Source organism: Ursus americanus, chromosome 1, assembly GCF_024610735.1.
Source record: "Ursus americanus isolate L20-20 chromosome 1, mUrsAme1.1.p, whole genome shotgun sequence".
Lineage (NCBI taxonomy): Eukaryota > Metazoa > Chordata > Mammalia > Carnivora > Ursidae > Ursus > Ursus americanus.
The window spans coordinates 533,052-552,828 of NC_142127.1; positions in this window are offsets into that span (position 1 = coordinate 533,052).

Genomic DNA, 19,777 nt, shown 5'->3' on the forward strand with positions numbered 1-19,777 from the left:
TGAGGCAGTTCACAGCAGCCAAGCTGGCCCTGGAGTCAGCATACATCTTCAGGCTTTTGGCCAAGATGAAACACCACTAGGGGCTGCCGCTGGCGGCCACTGTCATCACCACTGAGAAGAGATGTACGACCCCGGGGCCCAGGTCCACTGTTGTGGTGCTGTGGGGAGGAGAGCTGGGCCTAAATGGGAGCCGTGAACTTGCTGGGTCCACGGCTTCCTGGGTCAGGCCCTGCACTGTTGCATGTCTGCACAGCCTGACATTTACCAGAAGGACAGGGATGTCCCAGGTTTAAAGCTGGAGACGTGGCTCAGCGAGGTTGTGTAACTGGCCCAGGGTCTGGCTCTGAGTCATCCTGTTGGATCGCAGCTCCCTGAAGCCAGGCACTTGATCGCTGATGGTCAAAACCAGGTGCCCAGCTCAGCAGGGGCTCAATAAACAAGTTTTCTACCCAGCAGTCATAGGGAGATCTGTCTCCACGGACGTTGCTTCCGTTCCAAGCACTGGTGAGATGCTTATAGTACATTGTCTTGGTTTATCCTCACAAAGGCCTGGGGAACAAAGCGCTGTGAGCCCCAGTTCTACAGAAGTGGGGCCCAGACGGATTCAGTCATTTGCCGGGGACACAGCTGTGAGGCCGTGACGTGGACACCCTCCACAGACACTCAGTCTCCTCCACCTACAGAAATCTGCTGTGGGTTCCCATCTCAGTGAGCGCCTGACATGCCCTCCAGCCTCACTCTGGAATCTGCCTCAGCAGACTCCCTCCCCGGGGCCGCCCCAACTCCAGGTTGGGAGATCAGGGCCAGACCCGGAGGTCTCAGGGAAGAGGATGACAGGAAGGTGCTTATGCACAGAGTAAATGGGTGGGCTCTGGGAGTCCCCAAGCATCAGGCTCTGGAGCTGTGTGACCTTAGGCAAGGCCCTTCCCCTCTGTTCCCTGCAGTCACCTGGTGGCCTCTTGGGAAGCCTGAGGGCCAGCATGGTCCGCAGAACTCCAGGGACAGAGCTGGTGCCATGGCTGCACTCAGAATGTGAGCCAGTGACCCCGTGGCCTGTGGGATCACTCTAGGAGAAGATCTAGACAGTCTTAGGGAGGCATGAATTGAGCCCAGAGTGCTTGGAAAACCATCCCAAGGGCCGATCTGAAACCTACAAAAGGTAGAAGGCAAAGGAGCCTAGCATGCACTGAGCCCGTACCACGCTCTGGCCACCTTTCAGGCACTGCGGCTCACTGCTCTCTCAAATTCCCTCACAAGCAGTCTGAGCAGCTGGGGAAGCTGATGCCCCACAAGGTGGAAGGACCCATGAGCTCTGGCACCTGCTCGGAGGCCACCCCGGCTGGAACACCCAGCTGCTTAGGACAGGGCTGCTTGGCCCAGGCACACGGCTGACCCTTGTGATGGACAATGGGGGGACGCTGGTGTCCCCCATCTGTGGCTTCAGAGCTTCCAGGGCTCCACACATTCCAGGGTAAGGCCATAGCCTGCTGTGAGTCCCCCGACCTCAACCGCCAAGCCTGAGTCCCCCAAGGATGAAGACAAATGCACAGCCACTTCTCTGACAAAGGTTACCTCTACTGCTAACTGGAGGAAGGAAGCCTTGAAGTCACTGGAGACACCAAAGCTGGAGGTGGGTGGAGACACAGCCATGCATAGTTGGCCTCTGGCTTTTGGCACATAGCGCTGTCTGACCTGCAGCTGCCAGCACAGGGGTGATGTTGGCAAGACTAGGGACAGGCACCAGGAGAACCCCTCCTGCAGCTTTTGCCCAGGTCCTCAGGCTCCCTCTTGTCCGGGGCATGCTCAGGTCCTTGAGTGCCTCTCCCAAAGGCTCTTGCCATCTTCCTCAGAGTTGATGCAGCCCCGTAGGGAAATTCAGCACTTTCTAAGGCACAGGGAAAGCCAGGTTTGCTAAAGGTGTGACATGACTTAAATCCAGATGGAAGCATTATCAGGAGTGCCCTCCAGGAGGCTCACCAGCGGCCTTACCTCTGCCCACCACTCCGCTAGCCGCACAACTGGTGGATAGAGCCTGCCGGCCTCTTGGGGGCTAACCCTAACCCTAGGTCGGCTCCCGAGGGGCCTCTTCCAAAGGGCCTGGCACAGCAACGCCAGGGATTGGGGACCCCCGAGCCCCAGCGCCAGACTCACCCTGCCGCCCCGTCACCACCCAGGCCTCTAGGGGCGCCGCCGGGATTCAGGGCGGGAGAAAGGGCAGGGCCCTCCGAGTCCCTGGCGACCTTTGAAGGCCCTCTGCGCCAAACGCTTGGGCCCACGCTCCTGCTCCCCAGCGCCCTCACCTCAGCCCTCCCCACTGCTTGCAGCACAGCTGGCGGATCGGGTCTGCCGGGCTCCTTGGGCTAACCCTAACACTACGTATGCCCACGAGGGGCCCTTCCCAAGGGGGCTGGCACCACAACGCCGGGGATTGGGGACCCCTGAGCCCCATTCTCGGACTCATCCCACCGCCCCGCCGACACCTGGGCCACTAAGGCGCTGCCAGTCATTCATTGCGAGAGAATGGGCAGGGCCTCCTAGCCCCCGGTGACCTTCGATGGCCCCCACGCCAAAACACTTGGGCCCACGCTCCCTCTCGCCAGTGGCCTCACCTCGGCCCGCCACTCTGCTCGCTGCACAGCCGGCGGATCGGGTCTGCTGGCCTCCTCAGGGCTAACCCTAACAGTAGGTCGCCCCTGAGGGACCCCTCCCAAGGGGCCTGGCACTGCAACGCCGGGGATTGGGGACCCCCGAGCCCCAGCGTCGGACTCACACTCCGCCCCGCAGCCACCCGGGCTGCTAGGGGCACCGCCGGTCATTCAGGGCGGGAGAATGGGCAGGGCTCACTGAGACCCCAGAAACTTTCGAAGGCCCCCCGCGCCAAAACGCTTCTGCCCATGCTCCGATCGCCAGTGCCATCAAGTTGGCCCACCCCTCCGCTCGCCGCACAGCCGGTGGATTGTGCCTGGCGGCCTCCTGGGACTAACGCAACCCTAGGGCGGCCCCCGGGGAGCCCCTCCCAAGGGGCCTGGCCCTCAACGCCGGGGTTTGGGGACCACCGAGCCCCAGCGCCTGACACCCTGCCACCCCACCACCTCCCGGGCCGCTAGGGGCGCCGCTGGTCATTCAGGGAGGGAGAACGGACATGGCCCTCTGAGCCCCTGGCGAATTTCGAAGGCCCCCCGCACCAAAACGCTTGGGCCCATGCTCTGGCTTGCCAGCGCCCACACCTTGGATCCCCCCTCCGCTCCCGCACAGATGGCGGATCGGGCCTGCTGACCTCCTAGGGGCTAACCATAATCCTAGGTAGGCCCCCAAGGGGCCCCCTCCCAAGGGGAGTGGCTCCATAACGCCGGGGATTGGGGACCGCTGAGCCCCAGTTCTGGACTCACTCTGCCGCCCCGCCACCACCCGGACCGCTAGGGGAGCCGCCGGTCATTCATGGTGGGAGAAGGAGCAGGGCCCTCCGAGCTCCCAGCGACTTTCGAAGGCCCCCTACGCCAAAACGCTTCGGCCCATGCTCCCGCTTGACAGCGGCCTCGCCTCCGTCCGCCCCTCCACTCTCCGCACAGCCGGTGGATCCGGCTTGCCGGCCTCCTGAGGGCTAACCCTAACCCTGGGTCAGCCCCCGAGGGGCCCCTTCCAAGGGGCCTGGTGCTGCAACACTGGGTATTGGGGACCCCCAAGCCCCAGTGCCAGACTCACCCTGCTGCCCTGGTGCCAACCGGGCCACAAGGGGCGCCGCCGGTTTAAGGGCGGGACAATGGGCAGGGCCCTCTGAGCCCCTGGCGACCTTTGAAGGCCCCCCTCACCAAAAAGCATGGGCTCACGCTCCCGCTCGCCAGCGCCCTGACATCGGCCGGCCCCTCCGCTCGCCGCACAGCCGGCGGATTGGGACTGCCGGCCTCCTGGGACTAACGCTAACTGTAGGTCAGCCCCTGAGGAGACCCTCCCAAGGGGCCTCGCGCCACAACGCAGGGGATTGGGGACCGCTGAGCCCCAGCGCCAGACTCACCCTGCCACCCCGCCGCCACCTGGGCCACAAGGGGCGCTGCCGGTCATTCAGGGCGGGAGAAGGGGCAGGGCCCTCTGAGACCCCAGCGACCTTCAAAGACCCCCACGCCAAGACGCTTGGGCCCACGCTCCCGCTCGCCAGCGGCGTAACCTCGGCCCGCCCCTCCACTCGCCACACAACCAGCGGATCGGGCCTGCCGGCCGCCTGGGTGCTAAATCTAACCCTAGGTTGGCCCCTGAGGGGCCCCTTCCAAGGGGCCTGGCGCCAAAACGTCAGGGATTGGGGACTCCTGAACCCCTGCGCTGTAGTCACACTGCCACCCCGCCGCTTCCCGGGCCACAAGGGGCGCTGCCAGTCATTCAGGGTGGGAAAACGGGCTGGGCCCTCTGAGCACCCAGCGAATTTGGAAGGGCCCCGTGCCAAAACGCTTGGCCCGCGCTCCCGCTCGCCAACACCCAGAAGTCGGACCGCCCCTCCTCTCACTGCACAGCTGGCGGATCGGGGCTGCCGGCCTACTGGGGGCTAACCCTAACTCCAGGTCGGGCGCGAGGGGCACCTGCAGTCATTCAGGGCGTGAGAACTTGCAGGGCCCTCCGAGCCCCCGGCGACCTTCTAAGGCCCACAGCGCCAAAACGCTTGGGCCCACGCTCCCACTCACCAGCGCCCTCAACTCGGCCCACCCCTCCGATAGCCACACAGCCGGCAGTCGGGCCTGCCGGCCTCCTGGGGGTTAAACCTAACCCTAGGTCGGCCCCTGAGGGGCCCCTCCGAAGGGTCCTGGTGCCGCAAGACCGGGGATTGGGGACCCCTGAGCCCCATCCGCGGACTCACCCTACCACCCTGCTGCCACCCGAGCCACTCAAAGCCGCCGGACATATGGGCGGGAGAAGGGGCAGGGCCCTCCAAGCCCCCAGGGACATTGGAAAGCCCCCGCACCAAGACGCTTGGGCCCACGCTCCAGCTTGCCAGGGCCCTCACTTCAGCATCACCTCTGTTCAATGCACAGCCGGCGGATCGGACCTGTACTTCTGGGGGCTAACCCTAACCCTAGGTCGGCCCCTGAGGGGCCCCTCCCAAGGGGCCTGGCGCCACAACGTCGGGGACAGGGACCCCTGAGCCCCAGCGCCAGACTCACCCTCCATCACGCAGCCACCCGGGCCGCTAGGGGCGCCGCCGGTCATTCAGGGTGGGAGACATGGCAGGGCCCTGCGAGACTCAGAAGACTTCAAAGGCCCCCCGTTCCAAAACGTTTGGGCCCATGCTTCCGTTCGCCAGCGCCCAAACCTCCGCCCGCCCCTCTGCTCGCCGCACAGCCGGTGGTCGGGCCTGCCGGCCTCCTGGGTGCTAAATCTAACCCTAGGTTTGTCCCCGAGGGGCCCCTTCCAAGGGTCCTGGCGCCGAAACGCCAGGGATTGGGGACTCCTGAACCCCAGCACAGGAGTGACCCTGCCGACCTGCCGCAACCCGGGCCGCTAAGGGTGCCGCAGGTCATTCAGGGCCAGAGAACGGGCAGGGTCCTCCGAGCCCCCGGCGACTTTCGAAGGCCAACCGCGCCAAAATGCTTGGCCCCCGCTCCCGCTTGCCAGTGCCCAGAACTCGGACCGCCCTTCCTCTCGGTGCACAGCTGGCAGATGGGGCCTGCCGGCCTCCTGGGGGCTAACCCTAAACCTAGGTCGGCTGCGAGGAGCACCTGGGTCATTCAGGGCAGGAGAACGGGCAGGGCCCTCCGAGCCTCCCGCGCCAAAACGCTTGGGCCCATGCTCCCGCTCGCCAGCAGCTTCACCTCGGTCCACCCTTCCTCTCGGCGCACAACTGGCGGATCGGGCCTGCTGGACTCCTGGGGCTAACCCTAACACTAGGTCTGCCTCCGAGGGGCCCTTCGCAAGGGGCCTGGCGCCGCAACTCTGGGGATTGGGGACACCCGAGCCCCAGCTTCGGACTCAATCCACCGCCCCGCCACCACCCGGGCCGCTCAGGGCGCTATCGGACATATGGGCGGGAGAACGGGCAGAGACCTCTGAGCCCCTGGAGATGTTCGAAAGCACCCCGCGCTAAAACGCCTGGGCCCATGCTCCCCTTGGCCAGCGCCCAAACCTTGGCCTGACCCTCCGCTCGCCGCACAGCTGGCGGATCGTGACTGCCAGCCTCCTGGGGGCTAACCCTAACCTTAGGTGGGAACCAGAGGAGCCCCTCCCAAGGGGCCTGGCGCCCCAACACCAGGGATTGGGGACCCCCAAGTGCCAGCGCCGGACTCACCCTGATGCCCCGCTGCCTCCTGGGCCGCTAGGGGCACCACCGGTCATTCAGGGCAGGAGAATGGGCAGGGCCCTCCGAACCACCGGCAACATTTGAAAGCCCCCCGCGCCAAAACGCCTGGGCCCACGCTCCCGTTGGCCAGCGCCCTCACGTCTGCCGGCCCCTACGCTCGCCCAGAGCCAGCGGATCCGGCCTTCCAGCCTCCTGGGGGCTGACTCTAACCCTCAGTTGGCCGAGGAGGGGCCCCTCCCAAGGGGCCTGGCGCCGCAACGTCGGGGTTGGGGACCCAATGAGCCCCAGCGGCAGACTCACCCTGCTGCCCCGCCATCACCTGGGCCGCTAGAGTCACCTCCGGTCATTCAGGGAGGGAGAAAGGGCAGGGCCCTCCGAGCCCATTGTGACATTCGAAGGCCTACCGCGCCAAAACGCTTGGGCCCACGCTCCCGCTAGCCAGCGTCCTCACCTTGGCCCACCCCTCTGAGCGCCTCACAGCCAGAAGATTGGGCCTGCCGGCTTCCTGGGGGCTAACCCTAACCCTAGGTCGCCCCTCAAGGGGGCCTTCCCAAGCGGCCTGTCGCCGCAACGCCGGGGATTGGGGACCCCCGAGCTCCACTACTGGAGTCACCCTGCTGCCCTGCCACCAGCCAGGCCCCTAGGGGCGCCGCCGGTCATTCAGGGTGTGAGAAAGTGCAGGGCCCTCTGAGCCCCCGGCGACCTTCGAGGGCCCCCTTTGCCAAAACACTTGGGCCCACGCTCCCGCTCACCAGCGCCCTCGCCTCGGCCCACCCCTTTCACTTGCCCCAAAGCCCGTGGATCGGACCTGCCGGCCTCTTGGGGGCTAACACTAACCGTAGGTCGGCCCCCGAGGGGCACCTCCCAAGGGGCCTGGCGCCACAACATCAGGGATTGGGGACCCCCAAACGCCAGCGCCAGACTCACCCTGCTGCCCTGCCGCCTCCCGGGCCGCTATGGGCGCCGCCGGTCTTTCATTGCGAGAGAACAGGCAGGGCCTCCGAGCCCCCGGTGACCTTCGAAGGCCCCCCACACCAAAACGCTTGGGCCCACGCTCCTGCTCGCCAGCAGCCTCACCTTGGCCTGCCACTCCGCTCGCCGCACAGCTGGCGGATCGGGCTTGCAGGCCTCCTGGGTGCTAACTGTAACCCTAGGTTGGCCCCCGAGGGGCCCCTTCCAAGGGGCCTGGCGCCGAAACGCCAGGGATTGGGGACTCCTGAACCCCTGTGCTGTAGTCACCCTGCCGACTCGCCTACACCCGGGCCGCTAGGGGCGCCACCGGTCATTCATTGTGGGAGAACAGGCAGGGCCTCCGAGCCCCCTGTGACATTCGAAGGCCCCCCGCACCAAAACGCTTGGGCCCACGCTCCAGCTCCGCAGGGCCCTCACCTTGGCCCACCCCTCCGCTCCCCGCACAACCCACGGATCGGGCCTGCCGGCCTCCTGGGGCTAACCCTAACACCAGGTCTGCCCCCTAGGGGCCCTTACCAAGGGGCCTGGCACCGCAATGCCAGGGATTGGGGACCCCCGAGCCCCAGGCTCAGACTCACTCTGCTGCCCCGCCACCACCCAGGCTGCTAGGTGCACCGCCGGTCATTCATTGCGAGAGAACGGGCAGGGCCTCCGAGCCCCTGGTCATCTTCGAAGGCCCCCCGCGGCAAAACGCTTGGGCCCACGCTCCCGCTCGCCAGCGGCCTCACCTCGGCCCAACCCTCCGCTCGCCGTACAGCTGGCAGATCGGGCCTGCCTATCTCCTCGTGGCCAGCCCTAACCCCCAGGACGCCCCAGAGGGGCCCCTCCCAAGGGGCCTGGCGCCACAACGCCGAGGATTGGGGACCCCTGAGCCCCAGCACCGGACTCACCCTGCCGCCCCGCCGTCACCTGGGCTGCTCGGGGCGCCGCTGGACATATGGGAAGGAGAACAGGCAGGGCCCTCCGAGCCCCCGGGGACGTTCAAAAGCCCCCCGAGCCAAATGCCTGGGTCCACACTCCAGCTCGCCAGGGCCCTCACCTTGGCCTCCCCTCTGCTCTACGCACACCCGGCGGATCGGACCTGCTATTCTCCTGGGTGTTAACCCTAACCCAAGGTGGGCCTCCGAGGGGCCCCTCCCAAGGGGCCTGGTGCCACAACGTCGGGGACGGGGACCCCTGAGCCCCAACGCTGGACTCACCCTCCGTCCCGCAGCCACCCGGGCCGCTAGGGGTGCCGCCAGTCTTTCAGAGTGGGAGAACGGGCGGGGCCTGCAATCCCACGGAGACCTTCGAAGGCCCCCCGCGCCAAAACTCTTTGGCCCATGCTCCCGCTCGCCAGCGCCCTCACTTCGGCCCTCCCCTCTGCTCGCCGCACAGCTGGCAGATCGGGCCTGCCAGCCTCCTGGGGATTAACCCTAACCCTAGGTTGGCCCCCGTGGGGCCCCTCCCAAGGGGCCTGATGCCGCAACGCCGGGGATTGGGGACCCCTGAGCCCTAGTGCCATAATCACCCTGCCGCCCCACTGCCACCCGGGCCGCTAGGGGCGCCGCCGGTCATTCAGGGCGGGAGAACAGGCAGTTCCCTCCATGCCCCCGGCAACCTTCAAATGCCCCCCCGTGCCAAAGCGCTTGGGCCCACCCTCCCGCTCACCATTTCCATCACCTCAGCCCGCCCCTCTGCTCACCACAATGCTGGCATATCAGGCCTGCCGGCCTCCTGGGGCTAACCCTAACACTAGGCCAGCCCTCGAGAGGTCCCTCTGAAGGGGCCTGGTGCCACAAAGCCAGGGATTGGGTACCCCCGACCCCAGCGCCAGACTCATGCAGCACCGCCGCTACCCGGTTCGCTGGGGCGCCGCTGGTCATTCAGAGCGGGAGAACAGGAAGGGGCCTCCGAGCCCCCAGCGAACTTCGAAGCCCCCCGCGCCAAAACACTTGGGCCCACGCTCCCGCGCTACAGCGCCCTCAACTCAGCCCTCCCCTCCGTTTGCCGCAAAGACGACATATGGGGCCTGCCAGCCTCCTGCGGGCTAACCCTAACCCTAGGTCGGCCTCCGTGGGACCTCTCCCAAGGGGCCTGGCGAGGCAACACCAGGGATTGGGGACCCCTGAGCCCCAGTGCTGGACTCAACCTCCGCCCCACTGCCAACCGTGCCGCTAGGGGCGCCACTGGTCATTCAGTGCGGGAGAACAGGCAGGGCCCTGCGGGCCCCCGGTGAACTTCGAAGGCCGCCCGTGCCAAAAAGCTCGGGCCCATGCTCCCGCTCGCCAGCGCCCTCACCTCGGCCCTCCCCTCCGCTGGCTGCACAGCTGGCGGATCGGGCCTGCCGGCCGGCCTCCTAGGGACTAACCCTAGCACTAGGTCTGCCTCTGAGGGGCCCTTCCCAAGGGGCCTGGCACCGCAACGCCGGGGATTGGGGACCCCAGAGCCCCAGCGCCGGACTCACCCTCTGCCCCACTGCCACCTGTGCCACTAAGGGGGCCGCTGGTCATTCAGGGCGGGAGAACGGGCAGGGCCCTCCAAGCCCCCAGCGACATTTGAAGGCCCCCCCGGGCCAAAATGCTTGGGACAAGGCCTCCGCTCAACAGTGCCATCACCTCGGCCCGCACCTCCACTCGCCGCACAGCTGCCGGATCAGGCCTGCCGGCCTGCTGGGGGCTTATGCTATCCGTAGGTCAGCCCACAAGAGGTCCCTCCCAAGGGGCTTGGCGCCGCAACGATGGGATTGGGGACCCCCAACCTCAGCACCCGACTCATGCTGCAGCACCACCACTACCCGGGTCACTGGGGGCGCTGCTGGTCATTTGGGGGGGAGAACGAGCAGGTCCCTCTGAGCCCGCAGCAACATTGGAAAACCCACCATGCCAAAAAGCTTGGGCCCACGCTCTCGCTCCCAAGGGGCCTCACCTGGGCCTGCCCCTCCCGGGCCTCACAGCCAGCGGATCGGGCATGCTGGCTTCCTGGGGGCTAACCCTAACCCTGGGTCGGCCCCCGAGGGGGCCCTCCCAAGGTGCCTGGCGCTGCAACGACGGGGATTGGGGCCCCCTGAGCCCCAGCTTCAGACTCACCCTGCCGCCCTGCCGCCACCCGGGATGCTAGGGGCGCCGCCGGTCATTCAGGGCGGGACAACGGGCAGGGCCCCCCGAGCCCCCGTTGTCATTCGAAGGCCCCCGTGCCAAAATGCTTGGGCCCACGTTCCCACTCACCAGCGCCCTCACCTGGGCCCGCTCCTGCGCTCGCCGCACAGCCGGCGGATCGGGCCTGCCTCCCTCCTGGGGGCTAACCCTAATGCTATGTCTGCCACCTAGGGGTCCCTTCCAAGGGGCCTTGCGCCGCAATGCCAGGCATTGGGGATCCCTGAGCCCCGGCGCCGGACTCACCCTGCCGCCCCGCCACCACCTGGGCAGCTAGGGGCCCTTCAGGTCATTCAGGGCGGGAGAACGGGTGGGCCCTCCGAGCCCCCGGCGACCTTCGAAGGCACCCCGCACCAAAACGCTTGGGCCCACGCTCCCACTCACCAGAGCCCTTCCTTGGCCCGCCCCTCCCCTCACCACACAAATGGTGGATCGTTCCTGCCGGCCTCCTGGGAGCTAAACCTAACCCTAGTTCTGCCCCCAAGCGGCCCACCCAAGGGACCTGCACCGCCACTCTGGCGATTAGGGACGCCTGAGCTCCAGCGCCGTACTCACCCAGCACCTCGCAGCCACTCAGGCTGCTTGGGGGGCCGCCAGTCATTCAGGGCAAGAGAACGGGCGGGCCCTCCGAGCCCCTGGCGACATTCCAAGGCCCCCCGCGCCAAAACGCTTGTGCCCACGCTCCCGCTCAACAAAGCCCTCACCTCGGCCCGCCCCACCCCTCCCCGCACAGCCACTGGATCGGGCCTGCTGGCCTCCTGGGGGCTAAACCTAACCCTAGGTCTTCCCCCGAGGGGCCCCTCCCAAGGGGCCTGGCGCTACAACGCCAAGGATTGGGGACCCCCGAGCCCCAGCGCCGGACTCACCCTGCCGCACTGCTGGTACCCGGACGGCTAGGGGCGCCGCCGGTCATTCAAGGAGGGGGAAGGCTAGGGTTAGGATTAGCCCCCAGCTGTGCGGCGAGAGGAGGGGCAGGCCAAGGTGAGGGCGCTGGCAAGCTGGAGCATAGGGTCAAGCATTTTGCCGCGTGGGGGCTTCAAAGGTCACCGGGGGCTCTGAGGGCACTGCCCATTCTCCCGCCCTGAATAGCCGGTGGCGCCCCTAGCAGTTCGGATTGCGGCAGGGTTGCAGGGAGTGTTGGCGATGGGGCTCGGGGGTCCCCATTCCCTGGCGTTCCGGCGCCAGGCCCCTTGGGAGGGGATCTTCGGGACCGACATAGGGTTCGGGTTAACCCCCTGGAGGTCGCGAGGCTCAATCCGCCCGCTGTGTGGTGAGCGAAGGGGCAGATCAAGGTGAGGGCGCTGGCGAGCGGGAGCGTGGGCCTAAGCTTTTTCATGCGGGGGTCCTTCGAATGTCACCAGGGGATCGGAGGACGCTGCCCTTTCTCCCTCACTGAATGACTGGCGGCACCCCTAGCGGTTTGGATGGCGGCGGGGCTGCAGGGAGTGTCGGCGATGGGGCTCGGGGGTCCCCAATCCCCAGGTTGTGGTGTCAGGCCCCTTTGGAGGGGCCCCTCGTGGGCCGACCTAGGGTTAGTGTTAGCCCCTAGGAGGCCGGTAGGCCTGATCCGCCAGCTGTGTGGCAGGCGGATGGGCGGGCCGAGGTGAGGGCGATGGTGATCGGGAGCGTGGGCCCAAGTGTTTTGGTGCACGGGGCCTTCGAAAGTCGCCGTGGGCTCGGAGGGCCCTGCCCGTTCTCCCGCCCTGAATGACCGGTGGCGCGCCTAGCAGCCCGCGTGGCAGCTGGGCGGCAGGGTGAGTCTGGCATCGGAGCTCGGGGGTCCCCAGTCCCGGGCGTTGTGGCTCCAGGCCCCTTTGGAGGGGTCCATCGGGGCCGACCTAGGGTTAGGGTTAGCCCCCAGGAGGCCGGCTAGCCCTATCCGCCGGTTTTGCAGCAAGCAGAGGGGCGGGCTGAAGTAAGGCACTGGCGAGCAGGAGCGTGGGCCCAAGCATTTTGGCGCAACAGGCCTTCAAATGTCACGAAAGGCTCGGAGGGCCCTGCCTGTTCTCCCGCCCTGAGTGACTGGCGGCACCCGTAGCGGCCAGGGTTGCGGCGGGGCGACAGGGAGAGTCTGGTTCTGGGGCTCGTGGGTCCCCAGTCACAGGCGTTGTGGTGCCAGGCCCCTTGGGAGGTGCCCCTCGGGGGCCGACATAGGATTAGAGTTAGCCCCCAGAAGGCCGGCTGGCCCGATCCGCCAGCTGTGCAGCGAGCAGAGAGGCGGGCCGAGTTGTGGCCGCTGCGAGTGGGAGCTTGGGCCCAAGCGTTTTGACGTGGGGGGCCTTCGAATGTCGCCGAGGGCTCGGAGGGCCCTGCCCGTTCTCCCGCCCTGAATGACCGGCGGCGCCCCTAGCGGCCTAGGTTGTCGGCGGTGCGGAAGGGTTAGTCTGGCACTGGGGCTCGGGGGTCCCCAATCCACAGCGTTGTGGCACCAGGCCACTTGGAAGGGGCACCTCGGGGGCCAACCTAGGGTTAGGGTTAGCCCCCAGGAGGCCCGCAGGCCCAATCTGCCGTTTGTGCAGAGAGCGGAGGCACGGGTCGAGGTGAGGGCGCTGGCAAGCGGGAGCGTGGGCCCAAGTGTTTTGGCGCTGGAGGCCTTCGAAGGTCGCTGGGAGCTTGGAGAGCCCTGCCCGACCTCCCGCCCTGAATGACCAGCGGTGCGCCTAGCAACCCGGATTGTGGGGGACGGCAGGGTGTGTCCGGCCCTGGGGCTCGATGGTCCCCAATTCCCAGCGTTGCGGCACCAGGCCCCTTGGGAGGGGCCCCTCGGGGGCCGACCTAGGGTGAGGGTTAGCCTCCAGGAGGCCGGTGGGTTGATCCATGACTGTGCGGTGATTGGAGGGGCGTGTCGAGGTGAGGCCGCTGGCGAGCGGGAGCGTGGGCCCAAGCGATATGGCGCGGGTAGCCTTGTATGATCTCCGGGGGCTCTGAGGGCCCTGCCCGTTCCCCCGCCGTGAATGACCGGTGGCACCCCTAGCGGCCTGGGTGGCGGCGGGGCGGCAGGGTGACTCTGGCGCTCGGGCTCGGGGGTCCCCAATCCCCAGCGTTGCGGCGCCAGGCCCCTTGGGAGAGGGCCCTTGGGTTAGGGTTAGCCCCTAGGGGACTTCCAGGCACTATCCACCAGCTGTGTAGTGAGCGGAGGAGCGGGCCGAGGTGAGGGCGCTGTCGAGCAGGCTCGTGGGCCCAAGCGTTTTTGCGCTGGGGGCCTTTGAAGGTCGCCGGGGTTTGGAGGGCTCTGCCCGTTCTCCCGCCCTGAATGATCAGCGGTGCCACTAGTGGCTTAGGTGTCGGCGGGCCGGCAGGCTGAGTCCGGAGCTGGGGCTCGGGGGTCCCCAATCCCCGGTGTTACAGCGCAAGGCCCCTTTGGAGGGGCCCCTCAGGGGCCCACCTAGGGTTACAGTTATCCCCAGGAGGCCGGAAGGCCCAATCTGCTGGCTATGCGGTGAGTGGAGGGGCGGGCTGAGATGAGGGCGCTGGCGAGTGGGAGTGTGGACCCAAGCGTTTAGCGCACTGGTCTTCGAAGTTTGCCAGGCCTCTGAGGGCCCTACCCATTCTCCCACCCGGAATGACCGGCAGCGCCTCTTGCTTCCCAGGTGGCAGCGGGGCGGGAGGGTGAGGCCGGCGCTGGGGCTCGGGAGTCCCCAAACCCCGGCGTTGCAGTGCCAAACCCCTTGGGAGGGGCCCCTTGGGCACGACTTAGGGTTAGGTTTAGAACCCAGGAGGCCGTCAGGCCCGATCCGCCAGCTGTGCGGCGAGCGGTGTGGTGGACAGAAGTGAGGTTGCTCACGGCGGGAGCGAGGGCACAAGCGTTTTGGCGTGGGGCACCTTCGAAGGTCGCCGGGGTTCGGAGGGCCCTGCCTGTTTTACCGACCTGAATGACTGGCGGCGCCCCTAGCAGCTCAGGTGGTGGCGGGTCGTCAGGGTGAGTCCGGCGCTGAGGCTCCAGGGTCCCCAATACCTGGCATTTCGGCGCCAGGCCGCTTGGCATGGGCCTCCCGGGGGCTGACCTAGGGTTAGGTTTAGCCCTCAGGAGCACGGCAGGCCTAATCCGCCAGCTGTGCAACGAGCGGTTGGGCGGGCCGAGGTGAGGCGCTGGCGAGTGGGAGTGTGGGCTTAAGCGTTTTGGTGCAGGAGGCCTTCGAAGGTGGCCGGGAGCTCTGAGGGCCGTGCCCGTTCTCCCGCCCTGAATGACCGGCGGCGCTCCTAGCGGCCCGGGTGGCGGAGGGGCGGATGGGTGAGTCCGGCGCTGGGTCTTGGTGGTCCCCAATCCCCGGAGTTGTGGCACCAGGCCCCTTCTGAGGGGCCCCTCGGGGACCGACCTAGGGTTAGTGTCAGCCCCAAAAGGCCTGCAGGTCGATCCGCCGGCTATGCGGTGAGCTGAGGGGCGGGCCGAGGTGAGGGCGCTGTCGAGCAGGAGCGTGGGCCCAAGCGTTTTGGCGCGGGGGGGCCTTTGAAGGTCGCCGGGGGGCTTGGAGGGCCCTGCCCGTTCTCACGCCCTGAATGAGTGGTGGCGCCCCTAGTGGCCCGGGTGGCAGCGGAGCAGCAGGGTGATCCCAGCGCTGGGGTTGGTGGGTCCCCAATCCCCCGCGTTGCGGTGCCAGGCTCTTTGGGAGGGGCCCCTCAGGGGCTGACGTATGGTTAGGGATAGCCCCCAGGAGGCCCGCAGAGTCGATTCTGGTGCTGTGTGGTGAGCGGAGGGGTGGGCCGAGGTGAGGGCGTTGGCCAGCGGGAGCGTGGGCCCAAGCATTTAGCACACTAGTCTTTGACGTTTCCCCGGCCTTGGAGAGCCCTGCCCGTTCTCCTGCCCTTAATGACTGGTGGTGCACCTAGCAGCCCGGTGGTGGTGGGGCGGTAGGCTGAGTCTGGCCCTGGGGCTCGGGGGTCCCCAATCCATGGCATTGCGGCACCAAGCCCCTTGGGAGGGTCCCCTCGGGGGCCGACCTAGGGTTAGGATTAGCCCCCAGGAGGCGAGCAGACCAGATCCTCCAGCTGTGCGGCGAGTGGAGGGGCAGGCCGAGGTGAGGGCACTGTCGATCGGGCTCGTGGGCCCAAGCGTTTTGGTGCTGGGTACATGTGAAAGTCGCCGGGGGCTCATAGGACCTGCCCATTCCCCCGCCCTGAATGACCGGCGGCACTCCTACCGGCCCGGGTGTTGGCTGGTGGCAGGGTGAGTCCAGCACTGGGATTCGGGGGTTTCCAATCCCCGGTGTTGCGGGGCAAGTCCCCTTGGGAGGGGCCCATCGGGGGCTGACCTAGGGTTATGGCTAGCCCCCAGGCAGCCTGCAGGTCTGATCCTCCGGCTGTGTGGTGAGCGGAGGGGCAGGCCAAGGTGAGGGCACTGGCCAGCGGGACCCTGGGCCCAAGATTTAGCTGACTGGTCTTCGAAGTTTGCCGGGCCTCGGAGGGGCCTGCCCGTTCTCCCTCCCTTAATGACCAGCGGCGCCCGTAGCGGCCTGTGTGGCTGTGGGGCATAATGGTGCATCCGGCAATGGGGCTCGGGGGTCCCCAATCCCCGGTGTTTTGGAGCCAGGCCCCTTGGGAGGGGCCCATCGGGGGCCAAAATAGGGATAGGGTTAGCCCCCTGGAAGCCGGCAGGCCCAATCCGCCGGCTGTGTGACGAGCCTTTGGGAGGGCTGTGAGGCCTTTGGCGAGTGGGAGCGTGGGCCCAAGCCTTCTGGCACGGGAAGCCTTAGAAGGTCACCGGGGGCTTGGAGGGCCCTGCCCATTCTCCCGCCCTGAATGACCGGCTGCGCCCCTAGCAGCCCAGGTGGCAGCGGGATGGCAGGGTGAGTCCAGCGCTGGGGCTCGGGTGTCCCCAGTCCCTGGCATTTTGGCACCAGGCCCCTTTTGAGGGGCCCCTCGGGGGACGACCTAGGGTTAGGGTTAGCCCCCAAGAGGCCGGCAGGCCCGATCCGCCAGTGTGTGGCTAGCGGAGGGGAGGGCCGAGGTGAGGGCGCTGGTGAGCGGGAGCGTGGGACCAAGTATTTTGGCGCGGGGGGGGGCCTTCGAATGTCGCCGGGGGCTCGGTGTGCCCTGCCCGTTCTCACACCCTGAATGACCGGAAGTGCCACTAACGGAATGGGTGGTGGCGGGGCAGTAGGGTGAGTCCAGAGCTGGGGCTCGGGGGTCCCCAATTCCCGGGGTTGCGGAGCCAGGCCCCTTGAGAAGGGCCCCTCGTGGGCCTACCTAGGATTAGGGTTAGCCCACATGAGGCCAGCAGACCCAATCCGCCAGCAGTGCCGCTAGCAGTGGGGCGGGCCGAGGTGAGGGTGCTGGCGGCGGGAGAGTGGGCCCAAGCATTTTGGCGCGGGGTGCCTTCAAAGGTCGCCGGGGGCTCAGAGGCCCCTGCCCGTTCTCCCGCCCTGAATGACCAGTGGTGCCCCTGGCGGCCTGGGTGGCAGCGGGACAACAGGGTGAGTCCAGCGCTGGGGCTCGGGGATCCCCAATCCCCGGCGTTGCGACACCAGGCCCGTTGGGAGGGGCCCCTCGTGGGCCGACCTAGGGTTAGGGTTAGCCCCCAGGAGGCTGGCAGGCCCGATCCACCAGCTGTGCAGCGAGTGGAGGGGTTGGCTGAATTGAGGGATGTGGCGAGCGGGATGGAGTACCCAAGTGTTTTGGCGCGGGGGGCCTTCGAATGTCGCCGGGGGCCCGGAGGGCCCTGCCCGTTCTCTTGCCTGAATGACCGGCGGCGCCCCTAGTGGCCCATGTGGCGGCTGGGCGGCAGGGTGAGTCCGGCGCTAGGGCTCAGGGTTCCCCTCTCCCAGGCGCTGCGGCGCCAGGCCCTTTGGGAGGGGCTCCTTGGGGGCCGACCTAGGGTTAGGGTTAGCTCCTAGGAAGCCAGCAGGCCCGATCCGCCAGCTGTGCGGCGAGCGGAGGGGCGGGCCGAGGTGATGGCCTTGGGGAGCGGAAGCGTGGCCCCAAGCGTTTTGGCGAGGGGGGCCTTCGAATGTCGCCGGGGGCTCGCACGGCCCTGCCCGTTTTGCTGCCCTGAATGACCTGTGGCGCCCATAGTGGCCCGGGTGGCGGCAGGGCGGCTGGGTGACTCCGGCGCTGCAGCTCGGCGATCCCCAATCCCTGGCTTTGTTGAGCCATGCCCCTTGGAAGGGGCCCCTCGGGGTCCGACATAGGGTTAGGGTTATACCCCAGGAATTTGGTAGGCCCAACCTGCCGGCTGTGCGGTGTACGGCCGGGCGGGCCGATTTGAAGGCGCCGGTGAGCTGGAGCGTGGACCCCAGCGTTTTGGCACGGGTGGCCTTAGAAGGTCAATGGGGGCTTGGAGGACTCTGCTCCTTCTCCCGCCTGAATGAACGGCGGTGCCCCTAGCGGCCCAGGTGGTGGTGGGGGGAAGGGTGAGTCCAGCGCTGGGGCTTGGGGGTCCCCAATCCCTGGCGTTGTGGCAGCAGCCCCTTGGGAGGGGCACCTCAGGGGCCGACCTCGGGTTACGGTTAGCCCCCAGAAGCATGGCAGGCCCGATTCCCCAACTCTGCGTTGAGTGGAGGGGCAGGCTGAGGTGAGAGCACTGGCGAGCAGGAGCGTGAGTCAAAGCTCTTTCGCGCTGGTGGACTTCGAAGATCGCAGGGGGCTCGGGGGGCTCTGCTCGTTCTCCCGCCCTGAAAGAACGGTGGCGCCCCTAGCGGCCCCGGTGGCGGGGGTGGGGGACGGGTGAGTCTGGTGCTGGGGCTCGGGCGTCCCCAATCCCCAGCGTTGCGGTGTCAAGCCCCTTGGAAAGGGCCCCTTGGGGGCCGACCTACGGTTAGGGTTAGACCCCAGGATGCCTGCAGGCCCGATCTGCCGGCTCTGCTGCGAGTGGAGGGGTGGGCCGGGGTGAGGGCGTGGGCAAGCGGGAGCGTGGGTCCAAGAGCTTTCGCGCTGGTGGCCTTTGAAAGTCGCCGGGGGCTCGTAGGGCCCTGCCGGTTCTCCCACCCTGAGTGACCGTCGGCGCCCCTAGCGGCCCGGGTGGCGGTGGGGGAACATGGTGAGTATGATGCTGGAGCTCATGGGTCCCCAACCCCCAGCTTTGAGGTGCCAGACCCCTTGGGAGGGGCCCATTGTGTTAGACATAGTGTTCGGGTCACCCCCAGGAGGCCGGCAGGCCTGATCATAGGGCTGTGCGGTGAGCAGAGGGGCGGGCCGAAGTGAGGGCGCTGCTGAGCAGGAGCGTGGGCCCAAGCGTTTTGGCACGGGGGGCTCTCGAAGGTCGCCGGGGGCTCGGAGGGTCGTTCACGTTCTCCCATACTGAAAGACCTGCGGCGCCCCTAGGGGCCTGGGTGGAGGCGGGGTGGCAGGGTGAGTCTGGTACTGGGGCTGCAGGGTCCCCAATCCCCGTTCTTGCGGCGCCTGGCCCCTTGGGAGGGGCTCCTCCGGGAAGGACCTAGGGTTAGGTTTTGCCCCAAAGAAGTCAGGAGGCCCCATTCACCGGGTATGTGGCAAGTGGAGGGGCTGGCCGAGGTGAGGGCGCTGGGAAATGGGAGCATGGGCCCAAGCATTTTGGCGGGGGGGGCCTTCGAATTTCACCGGGGGCTCGGAGGGCCCTGCACCATCTCCCAACCTGAGAGACCGGCGGAGCCCCTAGAGGCCTGGGTGGAGGCGGGATAGCAGAGTGAGTCCGGTGCTTGGTCTTGGGGGACCCCAATCCCCGGCTTTCAGGCGCCAGGCGCCTTGGGATGGGCCCCTCGGGGGCCGACCTAGGGTTATGGTTAGCCCCCAGTAGGCCGGCTAGCTCGATCCGCTGGGTGTGGGGTGAGCCGAGGGACGGCCCAAGTTGAGTGCGCTGGCGAGCGGGAGCGTGGACCCAGCGTTTTGGACCTGGTGGCCTTTGAAGGTCAATGGGGGCTCGGAGGGCCCTGCCCGTTCTTCCGAACTGAATGAACGGCAGCGCCCCTACCGGCCCGGTTGTGGGTGGCGCTGCTGGGTGAGTCCGACCCTGGGGTTCGTGGGTCTCCAATCCCTGTCGCTGCGACTCCAGTCCCCTTGGGAGGGGCCAGTTGGGGGCCGACGTAGGGTTAGAATTAGCCCACAGGAGGCCGGAAGGCCGATCCGCTGGCTGTGCGGCGAGCTGAAGGGCGGGCCGAGATGAGGGCGCAGGCAAGCGGGAGCATGGCGCAGGCAAGCGGGAGCATGGGTCCAAGCATTTTGACGCGGGGGGTTTGAAGGTTGCCAGGGGCTCAGAGAGCCATGCTCGTTCTCCCACCCTGAATGACCGGCGGCGCCCCCAGCGGCCCGGGTGGTGGCGGGGCGGCAGGTTGAGTCCAGCGCTGGGCCTTCAGGATCCCCAATCCCAGGCGTTGCAGCGCCAGGCCCCTTGGGAGGGGCTCCTCGGGGGAGAACCTAGGGTTAGGGTTACCCCCAGGAGGCCGGCAGGCCCGATCATTGGGCTGTGCGGTGAGCAGAGGGG